The sequence below is a fragment of the Symphalangus syndactylus genome, chromosome X (genome assembly GCF_028878055.3).
Source record: "Symphalangus syndactylus isolate Jambi chromosome X, NHGRI_mSymSyn1-v2.1_pri, whole genome shotgun sequence".
Classification (NCBI taxonomy): domain Eukaryota; kingdom Metazoa; phylum Chordata; class Mammalia; order Primates; family Hylobatidae; genus Symphalangus; species Symphalangus syndactylus.
Window position 1 is genome coordinate 104306457 of NC_072447.2, and position 22905 is coordinate 104329361.

General features: G+C 34.9%; 1 pseudogene; it reads right to left on the minus strand.

Moving 5' to 3' along the window:
• Positions 1-16346: 16346 nt before the first annotated feature.
• LOC129475365 (small ribosomal subunit protein uS2-like) overlaps positions 16347-22905 on the minus strand; it is a 312706-nt pseudogene continuing 306147 nt past the window's right edge.

Below are 22905 nucleotides of genomic sequence, written 5' to 3' on the forward strand. Positions count from 1 at the left end.
AAATGGACTAAACTCTCCAATCAAAAGACATAGAGAAGCTGAATGAATGAAGAAAGAGCCATGGATTTGTTGCCTTTAAGAAACACACTTCACCTATAAAGGCACACATGGACTGAAAATAAAGAGATGAAAATAGATATTGCATTGCAATGGAATTCAAAGAAAAAAAAGCAAGATTCACTGTGCTTAGACAAAATAGATCTCAAAGCAAAAACTATAAGACGCTACAAAGAAGGTCACTGTATAATGATAAAGGGGTCAATTCAGAAAGATATCACAATTTTAAATATATATTCACCCAACAATGGAGCACCCAGATATATAAAGGAAATATTATTAGAGCTAAAGTAAGAGATAGGCCCTGGTACAATAATAGCTGAGACTTCAACATCCCACTTTCAGCATTGGAAAGATCGTCCAGACAGAAAATCAACAAAGAAAAATCAAACTTAATCTGCACTATAGACCAAATGGATCTAATAAATATTTATAGAACATTTTATCCAACAGCTGTAGAATTTACATTCTTTTGCTCAGGACATGAATTATTCTCAAGGATAGACCATATGTTAGGTCACAAAAAGAATCTTCAAACATTCAAATGAATTAAAATAACAGCAAGCATCTTCTCTGACCACAATGGAATAAGAATAAAAATTAATATTAAGAAGAATTTTGGAAACTTTACAAATACATGCAAATTAAACAATATCCTCCAGAATAATCAGTGGGTCGATGAAGAAATTAAGAAGGAAATTGCAAAGTTTCTTGAAAAAAATGATAATGGAAAAACAACATATCTAAACCTATGGGATACAGCAAAAGCAGTAATCAGAGTGAAGTTTGTAGCCATAAGTGTTTAAATTACAAAAAGGAAAAACTTCAAATAAACAATCTAATGACGCATCTTTAAAAACTACAATGGTAAGATCAAACCAAGTCCAAAATAAGTAGAAAAGAAATAATGAAGATCAGAGAAGAAATAAATAAAATTGAAATAAAAAATACAAAAGATCAATAAAACAAAAAGTTGGGTGTTTTTTTTTTTTTGAAAAGTTAAACAAAACTGACAAACCATTAGCCAGACTAAGGAATAAAGAGAGGATCCAAATAAATAAAATCTGAAATGAAAAGGAGACAATACAACTGATACTGCAGAAATTCAAAGGATCATTTGTGGTTACTAAGAACAATTATGTGCTAATAAATTGCAAAATCTAGAAGAAATGGACTAATTCTGAGATACATAAAACCTACCAAGATTGATTCAGGAAGAAATGCATAACCTGAACAGACCAATGAGAAGTAACAGGATCAAAGGCATAATAAAATGTCTTCAAGTAAAGAAAAACTAAAGATCCAATGGATTCATTGCTGAATTTTACCAAACATTTAAAGAAGAACTAACACCAGTTATACTCAAAATGTTTCAAAAAATTGAAGAGGAGAGAATACTTTCAAACTTATTCTACAAGGCCAGTATTACTCTGATACCAAAACCAGACAAGGACACATCATATAAAGAAAACTACTGGCCAACATTTCTGATGAATATTCATGCAAACATTCTCAACAAAATACTAGCAAGCCAAATTCAACAATACATTAGAAAGATAATTTATGACCAGGTGACATTTATCCCTGGGATGCAAGGGTGGTACAGCATTCACAAAGCAATCAATGTGATGCATCATATCAACAGAATAAAGGATAAAAACCACATCATCCTATAAATCGATGCTGAAAATACATTTGATAAATTTCAACATGTTTTTACGATAAAAATCCTCAAAAAATGGGCTTAGAGGGAACATACCTTAACATAATAAAACTGATATACAACAGACACACAGCTCCTATCATACTGAATGGGGAAAAATTGAAAGAGTTTCCTCTCAAATATAGAACACAACAAGGCTACCCACTGTCAGCAATGTTCAACATAGTACTGGAAGTCCTAGATAGAGCAATCGGACAAGAGAAATATAAAAAGGGCATCCAAATTGGAAAGAAAGAATTCAAATTGTCTTTGTTAGCTGATGATACGATCTTATATTCAGAAACATCAAAGATTCCACAAGAAAATGATAGAAGTAATCAACAAATTTAGTAAAGTTTCAGGATACAAAATCAAAATACAAAAATCAGCAGCATTTCTATAAGTCAACAGTGAATAATGTGAAAAATAAATTTAAAAAGTAATCCCATTTACAATAACCACAAATGTAATCAAATGCCTTAGAATTTACCAAAGAAGAAAAGGTTTCTAAAATGAAAATTATAAACAATGATGGAAGAAACTGAAGAGGACACCAAAAGATGGAAAAACATTTCATGTTCATGGATTGGAAGAATCTATATTATTAAAACGTCCATACTACACAAAGCAATTCACAGATTAAATGCAATTCTTATTAATATGTCAAATGACATTCTTCACAGAAATAAAAAAAAACTATACTAAAATTTATATGGAACAACAAGAGATCCAGAATAGCCAAAGCTATCCTAAGCAAAAAAAGAACAATACGGGATAAATCATACTACATGACTTCAAATTATACTACAGAGCTATAGTAACCGATGCAGCATGATACTGGCATAAAAACAGACACGTAGATCAATAGAACAGAATAGAGAACCCAGAAACAGATCCGTACAACTACAGTGAATTTATTTTTACCAAAGTTGCCAAGACCACATACTGGGAAAAAGACAGTCTCTTCAATAAATGGTGCTGCAAAACCCAGATATCCATAGGCAAGAAAATAAAATTAGGTCTCTATGTGTTGCCATATACAAAAATCAAATCAAAATGGATGAAACACTTAAATCTAAGACATCATACTATAAAATTACTACAAGAAAACATTGAAGAAACTCTCAAGGACATTGGAGTGGGCAAAGATTTCTTGAGTAATACCTCATAACCATAGGCAACCAAAGCAAATATGGACAAATGGGATCACATCGAGCTAAAAAGCTTCTGCACAGCAAATGAAACAATCAATAAGTGAAGAGATAACAGACAGAATGAGAGAAAATTCTTACAAACCACCCCTCTGACAAGGGATTAATAATCAGAATATATAAGGAGCTCAACCAACTCTGTAGGAAAAAAATCTAATAATTTGATCAAAAATGGGCAAAATATTTGAATAGAATTTTCTCAAAAGAAAACATACAAATGGAAATAGGCATATTAAAAGGTACTCGACATCATTGGTCAGAGGAATACAAATCAAAACTACAATGAAATATAAATTTACCTCCACTAAACTGGCTCATATCTAAAAGATAGTAACAAATGCTGGAAAGAATGTAGAGAAAAGGGAACCCTTGTACACTGTTCGTGAGAATGTAAATTAATACAACCACTATGGAGTTTGGAGGTGGCTCAAAAAACTAAAAACTGAGCTACCATATGATCCAGTAATCCCACTGCTGGGTATATACCCCAAAGAAAATAAATTTGTATATTGAAGAGGTATCTCCACTCCTACATTTGCTGTAGCAGTGTTTACAACAGCTAAGATTTGGAAGCAACCTAAGTGCCCATCAACAGAAGAATAGATAAGGAAAATATGGTACATATACACAATGGAGTGCTATTCAGCTATAAAAAAGATGAAATCCATCCATTTACAACAACATGGATGGAACTGGAGATCATAACATTAAGTTAAATAAGCCAGGCACAGAAAGACAAAAATGGCATGTTCTCACTTATTTGTGGGATCTAAAAATCAAAGCAATTGAACTCATGAATGTAGTGAGTAGAAGAATGGTCGCTGGAAGCTGTGAAGGGTATTGGGAAACTTGGGAGGAGCTGGGGATGATTAATGCTTACAAAAAAAATAGAAAGAATAAATATGACCTACTATTTGATAGCACAAAAGGGTGGCTAAAGTCAATAAAAACTTAATTGTACATTTTAAAATAGCTTAAAGTATGTAATTGGATTTTTTTGTAACTTTGTAACTCAGTGGATAATTTTTTCAGGGGATGGAAATAATGAATAAGTATATGTCATAAAACTGGTTATTCCAGAACAAATTTGTAAATTCCTAGAAACATATAACCTATCAAGACTGAATCATGAAGAAATAGAAAATCCAAAAAGACCTATATATAGTAAGGAGATTGAATCAATAACCAAAAAACCTCCCAATAAATAAAAGCCAGGACAAGATGGATTCATTAGTAAAATTTATTAAACATTTAAATAATTAGCACTAATCCTCAAACTTTTTCAAAAAATTCTAGAGGAGGTAACGCTTCCAAAATTGTTTTCTGAGGTATTACCCTGATACTAAAGCCAGGAAATTACAATACAATAAAAAAGTTACAATCCAATATGCCTGATGAGGAAACATGAATGCAAAATTTATCAACAAAATACTAGAAAATTGAATTCATCTCTACATAAAAAAATTATATACCATGATCATGTGAGATTTATTCCTTAGATCCAAGGATGGTTCAACATATAAAATTATGTTTTATATGTTGTGATATACCACAGCATGTGTGGTATACCACATTAACAGGATAAAGAATAAGAATCACCAGATCATCTAAATAGGTACAGAAAAATCAGCTGACATGAATTAACATCCATTCATGATAAAGACACTCAACCCTCTAGGAATACAAGGAAATTACCTCAACATAATAAAAGTCATAGAGAAAAGACCACAGCTAATACTGTACTTAGTAGAACACTGAAAGCTTTACTGCTAAGACACAAAATGAAATGAGTATGTCCACTCTTGCCACTTCTATAATGTAGCATTGAAAGTTCTAGCAAGAGGAATTAGGCCAGAAAAAGAAATAAAAGAAATCCAGATCAGATAAGGAGAAGTGAAACTATCTCTGTTCACAGATGACATGATCATATATTTAAAACCACTAAAGATTCCACAAAGAAAGCTCTTAGAACTAATAAATAAGGTTTATTAGGATAAAAAGTCAACATTCAAAAATTAATTGCATTACTATCCATTAACAACCAAAAATCCAAAAAGGAAACTGAGAAAAAATTTATTTACAATACCATCAAAAATATATAAAATACTTAGGAATAAACTTAACTCACTTAGCAAAAAACTTACATACTTAGAAATTTGAAACACTGCTGAAGGAAATTAAAGACACAAATAAATGGAAAGATACCCCATGAACCTGGATTGGAAGATATAACATTGTTAATATGTCCGTACTGCCCAAAGTGAGCTACATATTCAGTGCAATCCCTATCAAAATCCCCATGACAATTATTACAGACATAGAAAAAAGCAATGCTAAAATTTATATGAAACCCAAAAGGACACCAAATAGTCAAAACTATATTGAGAAGAAAGACCAAAGCTGGAGACCAAATCAAAGTTCCTGATTTCAAAACACATAACAAAGCTACAGTAAGAAAAACAGTATGGTACTGGCATAAAGACAGACATATAGGCCAATAAAACAGAATACAGAACCCACAAATAAAACTACACATACATGGTCAACTGGTCTTTAACTTCAGTGCCAAGGAAACACAATAGGGAAAGGACAGTCTCTTTAGCAAGTGGTTCTGAGAACACTGGGCATCCACATGCAAAAGAATAAAATTGTACCCATATTTTTAGTCTGTATGCAAAAATCAACTCAAAATATAGGTTTAAATGTAAGAACTGAATCTGTAAAACTGCTAAGTGAAAATATAGTGGAAAAGCTTTCTGACACAGGATTGACAATGATTTGTTAGATATGGCATCATAAGCACAGGAAACAAAAACAAAAATATAAATAAATGGGACTACATCCAACTAAAAATTTCTGAACAGCAAAGGAAACAAAAGAATGAAAAGCCAAATTATAAAATGGAAGGCAATATTACAAACCATATGTGTGATAAGGAGTTAATATTACAAATACATAAACAACACCTATGACCTTATGGCATAAAAACAAATAACCTGATTTAAAATAGGCAAAGGACTTGAATTTGCATTTCCCCAAAGAAGACATACAAATGGATGACAGGTATATGATATATGAAAAGATGCTCAATACCATTAAATGATGAGGGAAACGCAAATAAAAGCCACAATAAGATATCACTTCACACCTGTTAGTATGACCATTTAAAAAATAGAAATAAAGAAAACAGAAATGAAATGTTGACTAGGATGTGGAGAAATTGGAGCCCTTGCACGCTGTTCGTGGGAATGTAAAATGGTGTAGTCACTATAGAAAACAGTATGGTGATTCCTCAAAAAATTAAAAATAGAATAAAGAGATGATCCAGTAATCCCACTTCTGGGTATATATCAAAAAGAATTGCAATCAAGTTCTCTAAGAGATATTTGCCCTGTTACAATTTGAAACAACCACAGGTTTTTTTGAGGTAATAATACAGTTACAGAGTACATTAAAGCATTAATCACAATAGTCAAACAGTAGAAACTTAAAAGTCCGTTGATTAGTGAACAGACGAAGAAAATTTGATATATATGTACAATGGACTATTCAGCCATAAAAAGAAGAAAACCTTGTCTTAAGTTACAACATGGATAAACCTTGAGGACATTAGGCTAAATAAAATAAGTCAGTCATAAAAGGACAAGTACCACATGATTCCACTCATAGTGAGATATATAATGTAGTAAAACTTATGACAGCAAAAAGTAGAATGGTGATTTGCAGAGGCTGGGGGAGGGGAAAATGGGGAGTTAGTGTGCAATGGGTATCAAGTTTCAATCATGCAAGTTAAAAGAGTTCTAGGGAGCTTCTGTGAAACACTGTGTTAATAGTTATCAATACTTTTCACTTAAAAATTTATGAAGAAGGTATGTATTACTTTTATCACAACAAAAATGTCTACAAAGACACAGAGGCAATAAATACAATTTAAAAGATTCAATTCTATAGCCTACAGCTGATTAAACTTCCTTTCACAGATTCGTGCAGTAAGTTTTGAAACTGAAACTATACAAAGTCAGTAAGAAAATTTCATTGAGTTCAAGAAAGTACAAAATGGTCAAGCCATATTTTCTGGTCATGTTGCAACAAAATTATAAAGTAACAAAAAACACTCAAAGAAACAGAAAACTAACACTAATAGATTAAGTATCTCTCTCCAAAAATAACTAATGAATAAAGGAAAAAAATTTTAAAATGCAACTACAACTAATCTAGAAAATCAGAATGCTATGAAGCAAAATGTATATGATAGATCCAAAGTGTTATTCAGTAGTATATTCATATATTTAAATGCATTAAATATTAAAAGAAAAAGAATAAAGATAAATAAACTAACCCTTTACTGAGGAAGATAGAAAAACAAAATCATAAAGAAGACAGAATCCCTAAGGGAAAAAATAATGTAAATAAAACTATAAACAAAAATCAGCAAATGAAAAGTGTCAAACTTATTAATAAATCCAAATCCAGTTCTCCAAAAAGATGAGAGAAGAAAGGAGTAGAGGAAGGCAGAAAGGGAGGGAGAGGGGGATGGAAGGAAGGAAGGGGAAGGAAGGGGAAGGGAGGGGAGGGGAGGGAAGGGGAAGGGAGGGGAGGGAAGGGAGAAGGAAGGGAAGGGAGAAGGGAGGGAAGGTAGGAAGGGAGGGAAGGTAGGGAGTGAGGGAAGGGGAGAGTAAAATAATCTCTGGTAAATTAATTAGGAAAATATTAGACAATTGCACACAGCCAAAATCAGAAATGAGTAAAGGAGTTAATCAACTGACACAAAGAATATTAATAACTTCTAACAAACTAATTAGCTAATATTAATAAGTTTGAATATCTTAATAAAATGAACATCTGGTGGAACAATTATCAAACCTGATTCAAAGAAAAATAGAAAATTATTTTTCATTATCAAATTATTACCTCAAAAAAACTTGTGGTTGTTTTCAAATTGTTACAGGGCAATTTTCATGAATAGGACATTTGTATGTCTCCATTTATCTAAATGTTTTCTAATTTTTATTTTTCTGGGTACATACTAGGTATATATATTAATATTTGTGGGGTACATGAGATGTTTTGATAAAAGCTTGCAATGTATAATAAGCACATCATGAAGGATTGGGTATCCATCCCCTCAAGCATTTACCCTTTGAGTTATACACAATCCAATTACATACTTTAAGTTATTTAAAAATGTACAAGTTATTATTGACTATAGTCACCCTGTTGTGCTATCAAACACTAGGTCTTATTTATTTTTTCTAACTATTTATTTTGTAACCATTAACTTTCCCTCTCTCCCCCAGGCCCCCCCTACTCTTCCCAGCCTCTGGTAACCACCATTCTACTCTCCACATCTGTGAGTTCAATTGTATTAATTTTTTGATCCCAAATTAATTAGAAAATGCCATGTTTGTCTCACTGTGCCAGGCTTATTTCACTTAACATAATGATCTCCAGTTCAATCCATATTGTTACAAATGACTGAATATCATTCTTTTGGATGGCTGAATAGTACTCCGCTATGTATATGTACCCTATTTTCTTTACGCATGCATCTGGTGATGGACACAGGTTGCTTCCAAATCTTAGCTATTGTAAATACTGCTACAACAAATGTAAAAGTGCAGATATCTCTTTGATATACTGATTTCCTCTCTTTTGTATATGTACCCAGCAGTGGGATTGCTGGATCACATGGTAGCTCAATTTTTAGATTTTTGAGCAACCTCCAAACTGTTCTCCATAGTGGTTGTACTAATTTGCATTCCCACCAACAATGTACAAGGGTTCCCTTTTCTCCATATCCTTTCCGGCATTTACTATCTCCTGTCTTGTGGATATAAGCCACTTTAATTGATGTCAGATAATATCTCATTGTAGTTTTGATTTGCATTTCTCTGAGGATCAAAGATGTTGAGCAACTTTTCATATGCCTGTTTGCCATTCTTATGTCTTCTTTTCAGAAATGTCTATTCAAATCCTTTGCCCCTATTTTTATCAGATTATTACATTTTTTCCTATAGAGTTGTTGAGCTCCTTATATATTTTGGTTATTAATTCCTTGTCACATGGGTAATATGCAAATATTTTCTCCCATTCTGTGGGTTGTCTTTTCACTTTGTTGATTGTTTCTTTTGCTGTGCAGAAGCTTTTTAACTTGATGTTATTCCATTTGTCCATTTTTGCTTTGATTGCCTCTGCTACTGTGGTGTTTGTCAAGAAATTTTTATCCAGACAAATGCCTTGGAGATTTTCCCCAATGTTTTCCTGTAGTAGTTTCATAATTTGATGTTTTAGATTTCAGTGTTTAAATGATTTTGATTTGAATTTTGTATATGGTGAGAGATGGGGGTCTAGTTTTATTCACCTGCATATGGATATACAGTTTTCCCAGCACCATTTATTGAAGAGACTCTGTTTCCCTACTCTATGTTCCTGGCACCTTTGTTGAAAATGAGTTCACTATAGGTATGTGGATTTGTTTCTGGGTTCCCTATTCTGTTCCGTTGGCCTATATGTCTGTTTTTAAGCCATAACATGCTGTCATGGTTACTATATCTCTGTAGTATAATTTGAAGTCAGGCAATGTGATTCCTTAAGTTTTTTTCTTTTTGCTCAGGATAGCGTTGGCTATTCTGTTGAATTCTTCTTTTATGAGTTCATATAAATTTTAGGATTTTTTTTCTATTACTATAAAGAATGTTATTGGTATTTTGATAAGAACTGCAATGAAAATGTATATGGCTTTGGGTAAACTGGAAATTTTAACAATATTGATTCTTCTAATCCATGAACATGAAATATTGTTTTATTTTTTGGTTTCCTCTTCAATTTATTTTATCAGTGTTCCATAGTTTTCATTATAGAGATTTATTTTACTTATTTGGTTAATTCCTAGGTATTTAATTTTATGTGTGGCTATTGTAAATTGGATTACATTTTGATTTCTTTTTTGCATTGTCCACTCTTGGCATATAGAAATGCTACTGATTTTTGTGTATTGATTTTATATCCTGCAACTTTACTGAATTTGTTTATCAATTCTAAGAGTTTTCTTGTGAAGTCTTTAGGTTTTTCAAAGTGTAAGATTTTGTCATCTGCAAAGAAGGATAATTTGGCATCTTTCTTTCCAATTTCAATGCCCTTTATATCTTTCTCTTGTCTGCCGTTCTACATAGGACTTCCAGTGTCATGTTGAATAACAATGGTGACAGTGGGCATCCTTGCTGTATTCTAGATCTTAGAGGAAACACTTTCAGTTTTTCCCCATTCACTATGATAGCAGCTGTGTGTCTGTTGTATGTCAATTTTATTATGTTAAGGCATGTTCCCTCTAGTTCTATTTTTAAGGGTTTTTATGACGAAGACATGTTGAATTTTATCGAATACTTTTTCAGCATCAATTTATAAGACTATATGATTTTTTATCCCAGGAATAAATGCCACCTGGTCATGATGAATGATCTTTCTAACATATTGTTGAATTCGGCTTGTTAGTATTTTGTTGAGGATGTTTGCATCAATATTAATCAGAGATACTGGCCAGTAGTTTTTGTGTGTGTGTGTGTGTGTGTGTGTGTGTGTGTGTGTGTCTTGTTTTGGTATCAGGGTAATACTGGCCTGATAGAATGAGATGAAAAGTATTCCCTCCTTCATTTTTCAGAATAGTTTGAGTAGGATTGGTATTAGTTCTTTTAGTTTGGTAGAATTCAGCATTGAAGCCATTGGGTCCTGGGCTTTTCTTTAGTGGAAGAGTTTTTATTATTGCTTTGATGTAATTACTTGTTATTGGTCTATTTATGTTTTTTATTTCTTCCTGATTCAATCTTGGTAGGTTGTATGTATCTAGGAATTTATCCATTTCTTCCTGGGTTTTGAATTTATTGGCATATAGTCATTCATAGTAGCTACTGATAATCATTTGCATTTCTGCAATATCAGTTGTAATGTCTCCTTTTTCATTTCTGTTTTTATGTATTTGGATATTCTCTCCTTGTTCCTAGTTATTCTGGGTAAAATTTTGTCAGTTTTATTTAACTTCTCAAAAAAACAACTTTTTCTTTCATTGACCTTTGCATTGCTTTTTCATTTCAATTTCATTTATTTCTGCTCTGAATTCAATTCTTTTTTTCTATTACTTTTGGGTTTAGTTTGCTCTTGCTTTTCTACTTCTTTAAAATGCATTATTAGATTGTTTATTTGAAGTATTTTCTCTATTTGGTGTAGGCAATTAAAGCTATAAACTTCTCTCTGAGTACTCTTTTACTGTATCCCATAGATTTTGTTGTTTTGTCTTTTAATTATTGTTTGTTTCAGGAAATTTTTCAATTTGCTTCTTAATTTCTTCATTGACCCACTGGTAATTCAAGAGTATATTGTTTAATTTCCCTGTTTTGTATAGTTTCCATAATTCCTCTTCTTGTTGAATTCTGGTTTTATTCCACTGTGGTCAGATAAGATGCCTGACATTATTTCCACTTTTGTAATGTTTTAAGTGTTGTTTTGTGATCTAAAATATGGTCTATCTTTCAGAACGTTTCATGTGCTCAGGAAAAGTATGAGTAATCTGCAGTCATTGGATGAAATGTCTACAAATATCTATTAGATTCATTTGCTCTATATTGCAGAATAATTCTGATGTTTTTTGTTTATTTTGTGTCTGGTAGATCTGTCTAATGCTGAAAGTGAGGAATAAATGTCTCCAGCTATTATTGTATTGCAACCTATCTTTCCCATTAGCTTTAATTGTATCTTCTTTATATATCTGGGTGTTCCAGTGTTGGGCGCATATATGTTTATGATTGTGATATCCTCTTGCTGAGTTGACCTTTTTATCATTATGCAGTGACTTTTCTCGTCTCTTCTACATTTCGTCTTTAAATCTATTTTGTCTAATATAGGTACAGCGACTCCTGCTCTTTTTTGGTTTCCATTGGCATGGAATATCTTTTTTCATTACTTTATCTCTGTGTGTGTCTTTATAGGTAGAGTGTGTTTTTTTATTAACAACAGATCCATGGGTCTTGTAATTTTTTTTAATCCATTCAGCTACTCTATGTCTTTGATTAGAGAGCTTAGTGCATTTACATTCAATGTTATTACTGATAAGTAAGGACTTACTCTTGCCATTTTTTATTTGTTTTCTGTTTTTTTGTGGTCTTCTCATCCTTTCTTTTTTTCTTTCTTGTCTTCATTTAATGAAGGTGATTGTCCCGAGTGATGTAATTTAGTTTCTTACTTTTTATTTTTTCTGTATTTATTGTGTGTTTTTTTGTTAGAGGTTACCATGAAGCTTGCAAATATTATCTTATAACACATTATTTTACATGATAACATCTTAACCCTGTTTGCATAAACAAACAAGCAAAAGGAAAACTAATAAAAACTCTATTCCTTAATTTCTCCCTGCTTTTTAACGTTTTGTCGTTTTTATTTATATCTTATTGTACACATCTTGAAAAGATGTAATGGTTTTTTATTGGTTTATCCTTCAGTATTTCCACTTAGGATAAGAGTAATTTACACATCATAGTTGCAATGTTACAATATTCTGTGTTTTTCTGTGTACTTACTATTACCAGTGAATTTTGTACCTTCTGGTGATTACATATTGTTCAGTAATATCCTTTGCTTTTACACTTAAGTACTGCCTGTAGCATCTCTGGTAGGATAGGTCTGATGTTGATGAAATTCCTCAGCTTTTGTTTGTGTGGGAAAGTCTTCATTTTTCCTTTATGTTTGACAAATATTTTCACTGAATATACCATTCTAGCTTAAATGTTTTCTTTTCAGCACATTACATATGTCATGCCACTCTCTCCTGGCCTGAAAAGCTTCTACTGAAAAGTCTACTGCCAGGTGTATTGGGGCTGCATTGTATTTTGTTTCATTATCTTGCTGCTTTTAGGATACTTTCTTTATCCTTGACATTTAAGAGTTTGATTATTAAAGACCTTGAGGTAAACTTCTTTGGGTTAAATCTGCTTAGTGTTCTATTACAACCATCTTGCACTTGGATATTGATATCTTTCTCTACGTTTGGGAATCAGACATTATTGCTTTGAATAAACTTTCTACTTGCATCTCTTTCTCTACCTCCTCTTTAAGGCCAATAACTCTTAGATCTGCCATTTTGAGGCTGTTTTCTGTATCTTGTAGACATGCTTCATTGTTTTTTTATTCTTTTTTCTTTTGTCTCCTCTGCTGTTCATGTTCAAAATAGCCTATTTTCAAGCTCACTAGTTCTTTACTCTGCTGGATCCATTCTGCTATTAAAAGTCTCTGGTGCATTCCTCAGTATGCCAGTTTCATTTTTCAGCTCCAGAATTTTTTCTAGATTCTTTTATATTATTAAATCTCTTTGTTAAATTTACCTGAAAGAATTTTTGAATTCCTTCTCTGTGTTATATTGAATTTCTTCACGGTTCCTCAACACAGCTATTTTGAATTCTCTTGAGGACTGGTCTCTGGTGCTTTATTTAGTTCATTTGGTGAGGTCATGTTCTCTTGGGTAGCGTTAATGCTAGTTGTTGTTTTTCGGTGTCTGGCCATTGAAGAGTTAGGTATTTGTTATAGCCTTCACTTTCTGGGCTTATTTGTATCTGTTCTTCTTGAGAAGGCTTTCCAGGTAATTCAAAGGACTTGGGTGTTATGATCTAAACTCTATCTGCTTTAGGCAGCACCCTAAACCCAGTGACACTGTGGTTCTTGCAGACTCATAGAGGTACTGCCTTGATGGTCTTTGGCAAGATCCAGGAGAATTCTCTGGATTTCTAGGCAGAGACTCTTGTTCACTTCTCTTACTTTCACCCAAACAAATAGAATCTCTCTCTCTGTGTGTGTACTAAGATACATAAATCTGTTTTACTATTAAAACAAGCACCCCTGTGACCACCACCACTATAACTGTGCTGGGTTAGAAGTGAGGGCAGCACAGCACTGGGTCTTGAATAAGGCCTACTGTGACCACTCTTTGGTTACTGTCTATGCTTTCTCCAGGCCTGCTTTCTCCAGGCCTTGGTGCTCTACAATCAGCTCATGGCAAAGCCAGTCAGGCCTGAATTCTTCACTTCAGGGTGGCAAGATCTTCAGGTCCCATGTGGATCTAAGAGTGCAGTCCAGGAGTCAGGGACTAGAGTCAAAAACTGTAAAATTCTGCCTTGTGTTCTAGGGTACAGTGGCTTAGCTAGCACTCACACTGCAGGACGCAGTCCTTCCCACTCTTGCTCCCTTTCCAAAGGCAGAGGAGCCTTACCTCCTAGCCACTGCCACCACAGGCCATGAAGAGTACTGCCAGACTACCACTGATGTTTCCTTGAAGCCCAAGGTCTCTTAAGTCAAACTGTGGTAAGTGTTGCCTGGCCTAGGACTCACCCTTCAGGAAAGTGGGTTCCCCACTGGCCCAGGGCAGGTCCACAAATGCCATCCAAGAGTCAAGTCCTGGAATTAGACACCCCAAGAGCCCACTTGGTGGTCTACCCAAGAGTGGCCATGCTGACACCAAAGATGCAAGAGAAGTCCCCTTTACTTTCTCCTCTGATTTTTTAAATCAGGAGTTTTGCCTTGTAGCCACCACAGTTGGTAATGTGCTGAGTCTCATCTGAAGCCAGCAAGTATCAGAGGCTCACCCAAAGCACTTGACTTAGTACCTGGGTATTCCTGCTGTTTATTGAGGGACCAAGGGCTCTTTTGCTAGCAGGTGATAAATGCTTCCAGGGATAGGTCCTTCCCTTAAAGACAGCAGGTTTTCTTATGGTCCAGGGTGTGTCTAGAAAGATCATCTGGAATCTAGGGCCTGAAACGGGGGGCTTATCTTTCTGACCAGCGCCCTATTCTGCAGTAGCTGTGCTGGTATCTAAGATATAAGATAAAGTTCTCCCTACTCTTTCATGCCCTCTCCTCAAGCCGATGAAAGGGGTTTCTCTTGGAGCTGCAAGCTGAGCAGTGCAGGGTTAGGAGAGAGGTGATGTCAGCACTCCCTTGGCTGCCCCAGCTTGTGTCTCAATAGGTCACGTGCCACCCCAGTCCACTGTCTTTGGGGCCCAATTCATCACTAGGATTCACCTAAGAGTTGCAGTCCTTATGGCCTGGACTGCCTTTCAAGTTTACTTAGAGACCCAGAGCACTTTGGATCTAGGTGGCGAGGTTTGTGGGAACTTAAGTTTTGACCCCCTGGATCAGCAATTTCCCTCTGGCTAGGGCTGGTTTAAATATTCCCTTCATGGGCAGGCACCAGCTGAGTTTGGTCTGGTATTGCTTTCTGATATATGTGACAGCACTGAGTTCAGAGCCTTACAATTGCTATGCTCTTCCTCCCCTAATACCTGGAGATGCTCTCTGTACCACACCACCACTGCTAGGGGTGGGTGTGCAGGGGTAGGAGGGGTGGCATCAGCCATTCAAGACCATTTTTTCTATTTCTTCAGTGCCTCTTTCAGTGATATGAAGTTAAAGCTGGGTACAATGTGTACTCATCTGATTCTTGGTTCTTATGAAGGTGGTTTGTTTTCTCCTCTATACATAGTTGTTCCATTGGTTTCCTTGAAGGGAAGGATGATCAGTGAAGTCTTCTATTCCATCATCTTGCTCCACCTCTCTCCCAATTTTCTAAATGGTAATTATTCTGATTTTTTCTAAGTGCTTTAGGCCATTCTTGCATTTATATAAAGAAATTCCTGAGAATAGGTAATTTATAAAGAAAAGATGTTTAATTCATTCATAGTTCTGTAGGCAGTCCAGGAAGCATGGTGCCAGCATCTTCCCACCTTCTTGGGTGGCTTCAGAGAGCTTTTACTTATGGCAGAAGGCAAAGCAGGAGCATGCATGTCACATGGCAAGAGCACGAGCAAGAATGAGAGCGGAGGTGGAGCTGCCACACACATTTAAACAACCAGATCTCACGAGTACTCAGTATCACAAGGATAGCACCAAAACAAGAGGGATCCACCCCCATGACCCAAACATCTCCCACTAAGCCTCATCTTCAATGTCGGGGATTAAATTTCATTATGAGATTTGAGGGTACAAATATCCAAACCATATCATTCCACTGTTGGGTCCTCAAATCTTATGCCTTTCTCACATATCAGAATGCAATTATACCTTTCTAACAGTCTCCCAAAGTCTTAACTTATTTCAGCATTAACTCAACAGTCCCAAGTCCAAAGTCTTATCTGGAGATGACTTCCTTCCACCTCTGAGCCTGTAAAATTAAAGCAAATTATTTACTCCCAAGATAAATGGGGATACAGGCATTGGAAAAATTCCCATTCTAAAAGGGAGAAATTGGCTAAAAGAAATGAGTAACATGCCCCAATCCAATCTATAACCCAGCAGGACAGTCATTAAATCTTAAAGCTCAAAAATAATCTCCTTTGACTATGTTATCCCACATCCAGGGAACTCTCGTGTGAGTGGTGGGCTCCCAAGGTCTCTGGCAGCTCTGCCCCTATAGCTTTGTGGGGTACAAACACTGAGACTGCTTTCAGAGTTGAGTTTCTGCAGCTTTTCTAGATGGAAGATGTAAGCTGTTTATGTATCTACCATTCTGGGGTCTGGAAGACAGTGGGACACTTCTTACAGCTTGACTAGGCAGTACCCCAGTGGGGAGTCTGTGTTGGCTCTTTAACCCCACATTTCTCCTTCACACTGCCCTAGTCAAAACTCTGTTAGGACTCCATGCCTGCAGCAGGCTTCTGCCTGGGCACCCGGCTTTTTTATATATCATCTGAAATCTAGGTGGAGAGTGCTAAGCCTCCTTAACTGTTGCACTTTGCACACCTACAGGATTAACATCGAGTAGGAGCCATAAAGGCTCATGGCTTTTGCCCTCTGATACAGCAGCCTGAGCTGCATCTGAGGCCCTTTGAGCTGAGGTTGGGGCTGGAGCAGCCTGAATGCAGGGAGCAGTGTCCTGAATCTGTGCAGAGCAACAGGGCCCAGGGCCTTGCCCACAAAATTATTCTTTTCTTCCAGGCCTCTGCACCTGTGGTGGGAGGGGCTGCCTTGAAGATTGCTGAAATGTCTTCAGGGCCTTTTCTCACTGTCTTGGACAATAGCACTTGGCTCCCTCTAAATCACGCTAATATCTCTAGCAAGTTGTTGTTCCACAGCCCACTTGAATTCTGCTCTTGATAATGCTTTTTCTTTCTCTGTCATGTGGCAAAGTTGCAAATTTTCCAAACTTTTGCACTCTGCTTCTCTTTTAATTATACATTCCAACTTTAATTCGTTTATTTGCTCCCACATTGGAGAACAGGTTGTTAGAAGCAGCCAGGCACAATCTTGAACACTTTTCTGATTAGAATTTTTTTCTGCCAGATATCTTCAGTCATCATGCTTAAGTCCAAAGTTCTACAGAACCCTAGGGCATGAACACAATAAAGCCAAGTTCTTTGCTAAGGCATACCAAGGGTGACCTTTGCTCCAGTTCCTAAAATCTTCCTTATTTTCATCTGAGACCTTGTCAGCCAGGACTTCACTGTGCATATCACTATTAGCATTTTGGTCACAACCATTTAACCAGTCTCTGAGAAGTTCCAAACTTTCCCTCATGTTTATGTCTTCTTCTGAGCGCTCCAAACTTTTCAAACCTCTGCCTGTTACACAGTTCCAAAGTCATTTCCACATTTTCAGAAATCTTTACAGCAATACTCCATTCCTAGTAGCAATTTTCTGTGTCAGACAATTTTTGCATTGCTATAAAGGAATACCTGAGACTGGGTAATTTATAAAGAAAGGAAATTTATGGTTTATAGCAGCTTGTATGGAAAGCATAAGGCTGTTATCTGCTCACCTTCTTAGGAAGCCTCAGGAAGCATTTATTCATGGCATAAGGCAAAGCAGAAGCAGGAACACCACATGGTGAGAGCAGCAGCAAGTGGGTGGGGGTCCCACATGCTTTTAAACAACCAGGTCTCATGATATCTCACTCAATATAATAAGAACAGCACCAAGCCATGAGGGATCCAACCCCATAACCCAAACACCTCCCACCAGGCCCCACTTCCAACATTGTGGGTTACATTTTAATGTGTGGGAGGACAAGTATCCAAACCATATCACTCAAATTCTACATTTCAGTTGGTTAGGGGAGGTTTATAGGGCACTACTGGCACTCAGTGATTACAAAATTTTATGACATTATGGTTTTCAAATCCTATGACTCTGAAATCCTAAGGTAAAATGACCTGCTGTATTCAACATTACATTAGCTCTGATTTTAACATGCTCTGATAGTATGGTGATCAGATTTTAACTCTTTCTGTGATCCATGACATTGGCTAGAACAGTGCTTTGAGGAAATAAACTGCTGGATGAATAAAAAGATATACTTATTTGAATATGGAATAAACTATAGTCAAATAGAAAAGAGTAAAAAGAGGCAAATAAGTGACTGGGAACAATATTTGCTGCAAAAAAGATATGCAAAAAGTATTTCACTTACATTTTTTATCTTAGAATATGATTTTAAGAACAAATTTAAATATAAAAATACTATCACCTCAGCTTATAAAAGAGTGAAAGACATGAACAGATAATTCACAAAGTTAGAAACACAATTTCTTATCTCTAGTGTCCTAAATTTCTATAATGTGGTTACATTACTACATAACGTGATTTTAAATATTAAAATAAAGAAAAAGCAACTGGAAGAACAAATATTAAATCACTGATTTGATGTATGGTTTAAGCTTCAAGGCTTTTTTTTGTTGTTTTTGGGGATCATGTATACATTTGTAGAATACCGAATCTACCACAATGGCTGTTTTTAATTATTTCCCCATTAACATATTATCCTTTGCCAAATTATGTCACTTGACATTTTTTTAAAAGTATTTACTTATAATGACACTTCATTTTTAAATATTTAAGTCTTTTTTATAACATAAATATATACAATAACATGTTCTGAAAATGAACTGTGCATAAAGAATAAGGAAATAGGCAGTTCAAATAACAGGAATGTCTACTCTGAGGGTACAATAGAAAAATAAATAATCAGGATTATCACTGCTATACTGAATCCCAAGTTTACTTTTAAGCTCAGAAATCAAAGTGAAAATTGAGCTCTTGATCATTATCAGAAAGAAAGGACAGTTCATGGAATAGCCTTTCAAAGACATTCTTCATTGTGTTTTCTCAGTGGGACAAAATAAGTGATGTGGCAGACAATGCTGTCAAAAGTATTGCTACAGAAAGTGCACTAAGTGGATAAACAGAGCTTTTATTTACATCAGGTTGGAGAAATGTTGGGGAGAGGGGTTACTGTTTTATTTTATCTGAAGAAAAGCTGAAATAATAACATAAAACAGAGTACACTGTAGGCAACTCTGTGCAGAGTTGCAATAATATGGTCAACATATGGGGAATTTCTGATGGTCTTCCTGAATTGATTTGAACTTAGACCCTATTAAATACTAAGAAAACTAGATCGACTTAATTTCCTTTACAGAAGTATTACTTCTCTCCCGCAGCCTTCCACTTGGTCTCCAGCACTTCATTATTTAAATATCTTAGTTTGTGACTGGGACACCGTGCTGGTTTCATCAAGTCATTGTGAGCCCCTTGTTATCCTCCCTCTACAACTCTCAACCTACTAATCAGCTTGATAAGCTACTGATCATCCTAGTACTCAGGATGACTCTAACTGCAGGTGTTTCACTGATGACAGCTCTTCTTTCCCCATTTCTTACTCACCAGCTCTATTAGGACAGATGCCTACTAAAAATGTTCTAAAAATCAAAGAAATTAGCCATGTTAAACAGTATTTGCATTCCTTCTTATTAGTCTACAGCAGCTCTCCAGAACTTTTTAGTTCAAAGTGTTATTCTCATTCATGTGCTTAAAGAAACTCTAGATCATGGAGAAAGCCCATGCAGAGCCCAGCTCATCATTGGTCTATTGGGGATAGTATATAAACTGTAAGCTATGAAACTCTGTCTTGCTGAGGAACTTAAATGATGCAGGATGTGATCTAAAGGTGCACTTCAACATGACAAAAATACATTTTAAAATGCCATTGGCATATTCTATCAACTACAACAATACACACATTTAGAGTTCAAGATGTATGATGTACGTCTCAGGATTTCAATTTCAAGTCTTGGACCCCCTTTCTAGTTCTTATGGAATAGTGTGGTTAGTCTCTCCAATTATCAGCTAAACTGACCTACCATCTTATAAAAGCCAGTAGCAATTCACAGCACTTTCTATGTGCTTAAACAAAACAAAACAAACTTACCAAAAGATTTATAGACTGTGCAAGACTATGTCAGTAATCTATTTGAACATGTCTGTCAAACCTGTCACTGGAGCTTGCCATTTAATATCTAACTGTGTCCATCTATCTAATTTTCTGTCACTAATCTATTTTTTAAAAGCAAAAACGGCAGTTCTTCAAAATTAGATGAATGAGTGTATTGCTTTCTGAACGTACGGCAAAAGACATGCTTTCTTTTTATCCCTCACAGCACCTGGCATAGAACATGGCATGTAGCGAATTCTCAAAAATAATGGCATACTATATTTTATATTGTCACAGAGTTTCAAAATGCATCAAATCATTTTCTAACTTTATCATTGTTGTTGCTATTTTTAGTAACAATATATTACAGTTAATTGCTATTTTATTCAGAGGGTAGAGGGGGTGATTAATTGCCCAAATTCAAATGACTATCATGGCTGGATCATTAGATAGCCTGGATGAATATGACTGTCTGATTTCTAATGCAGTGTTCTCTTTGGAATAAAACTTCTTCAGCATTTTAAACACCTACAATTCATGCAATTCATGTATAAAATAAATATTTATTGGGCACCTTCCATGCATGAGATGGTGAAGATGATACAAAGACAGATGTGAATGTGATGTTTGAATATTATGTATATTGCAAGCAGAGTATATATAATATCATATAACTTTGGAGGACAGAAGGGTGTTAATGGCTTTATACCAGTTCTCTGACTAAATTGCCTTTACCGACCATGGAATCAACAGGCAAAATTCTCATGAGGGTTGCTTTGCAGTCATTATTCTGTCCTGAGAACCTCAGAAAAGATCTTAGTCTTTCTTACAATCCAAGATCCAAATCCCACTCTTCCATTTAATCTCCACTTCTCAGCTGCTAGAACAACAAAGCCATGAATATTTGATTGTTTCTTAACAGCTTGAGTACTTTGTTATAAAGCTTCTCAAGACTCAATGGTCTTACAAAGGGTAGATATATTTTCTTAACTAAAAGTGAATATACCCAACAGAGGGCAGCTATTATCATGCATCCATACATATCCAGCTTATGTAATAATATTTATAAAGCCCATTTTAAAACACAATTGTTCTCACCTTTTGAGGCCATGTTGAGGGAAAAAAAAACCACATAAAGTTTACCATCTTATCCATTTTAAATATACAGTTCAGTGGTGTTAAGTATATTCACATTGCTATAAAACAGATCTCTAGAACTTTTTCATTTTGCAGATCTGAAACTCTATATTAATCAAACAACTGTCCTTTTTCTTCTCCCCAAAGGGAGAGGCAACCACCTTTTTATTTTCTGTTTCTATGAATCTGACTAATTTAGATACCTCATATAAGTAGAATCATACAGTATTTTTCTTTGTGTGACTGCCTTATTTAACCGACCTTAATGTTCTCAAGTTTCATCTATATTATAGTATCTGTCCATCTGTCAGGGTTTCTTTTCTTTTTGAGGCTGAATGATATTCCATTGTATGTACATACCACAATTTGTTTATCCATTCATCCATGGATGGACACATGGGTTGCTTACATATCATTGCTCTTGTGAATAGTGCTGCTATGAACATGGGTACACAAATTTCTCTTTAATATCCTGCTTTCAATTCTTTTGATATATACTCATAAGTAGGATTGCTGTATCAAAGGATAGTTCCATTTTTTATTGTTTTAGGAACTTCCATAAGGTTTTCCATAGCAGTTGCACCATTTTACCTTTCCATTAACAGTGCATAAAGATTACAATTACTCAACATCCTCATCACTATTTGTTATTTTCTGGAATTGTTTAATAGTAGCCATCTTTATGGATGTGAGGTGATATCACATTGGTTTTGATTTGCATTTCCTCCAGTGATGTTGAGCATCTTTTAATATGCTTATTGGTCATTTGCATATCATTCTTGGAGATATATTTATACAAGTCTTTTGCACATTTCAAAAATAAAGATATTTAATATTTTTTGCTATTGAGTTGTAAGAGCTCTTTATATTCTGGATATTAACTTTTTACCAGATTTATATTTGCAAATATTTTCTCCCATTTTGTAGGTTGCTTTTTCAATCTGTTGATTGTTTCCTTTCTTGTGCAGAAGGTTTTTAGTTTGAGGTAGTCCTACTTGTCTATTTTTGCTTTTGTTGCTTGTGCTTTTGGTATCATATCAGAGAAATCATTATCAAATCCAATGTTATGAAACTGTCTTCTGTGTTTCCTTTTAGGAGTTTTGTAGTTTCAGTTCTTACATTTAAGTGTTTAATCCATTTTCAGTTAATTTTTATATGTGTAAAATAAGAGTCCAACTGCATTCTTTTGCTTGTGGATATCCAGTGTTTTCAACACCACTTGTTGAAGAGACTGTCATTTCTCCATTGAGTGGTCTTGGCATCCTCATGGAAGATCATTTGTTTGTTGTCATTCAATTCCCATGGCCTTGGCCTGGGTGTCATTCTGCTAGTGACACACTGTTTTGTTACTATAGCTTTGTTATATGTTTTGAAATTGCAAAGTGTGAGTCCTTTAACTTTGTTCATCTTTTTCAAAATTGTTTTGGTTCCTTGGGCTCCCTTGAGATTCCTCCTGAATGTCCATGGGAATTCTTTTCTCTTACCAAGAAAATTAATTAATTTTAAATTATTTTTTCTTTCAAGTAATCTATTTCATTTTATTTTTTCTAGGGAATTTT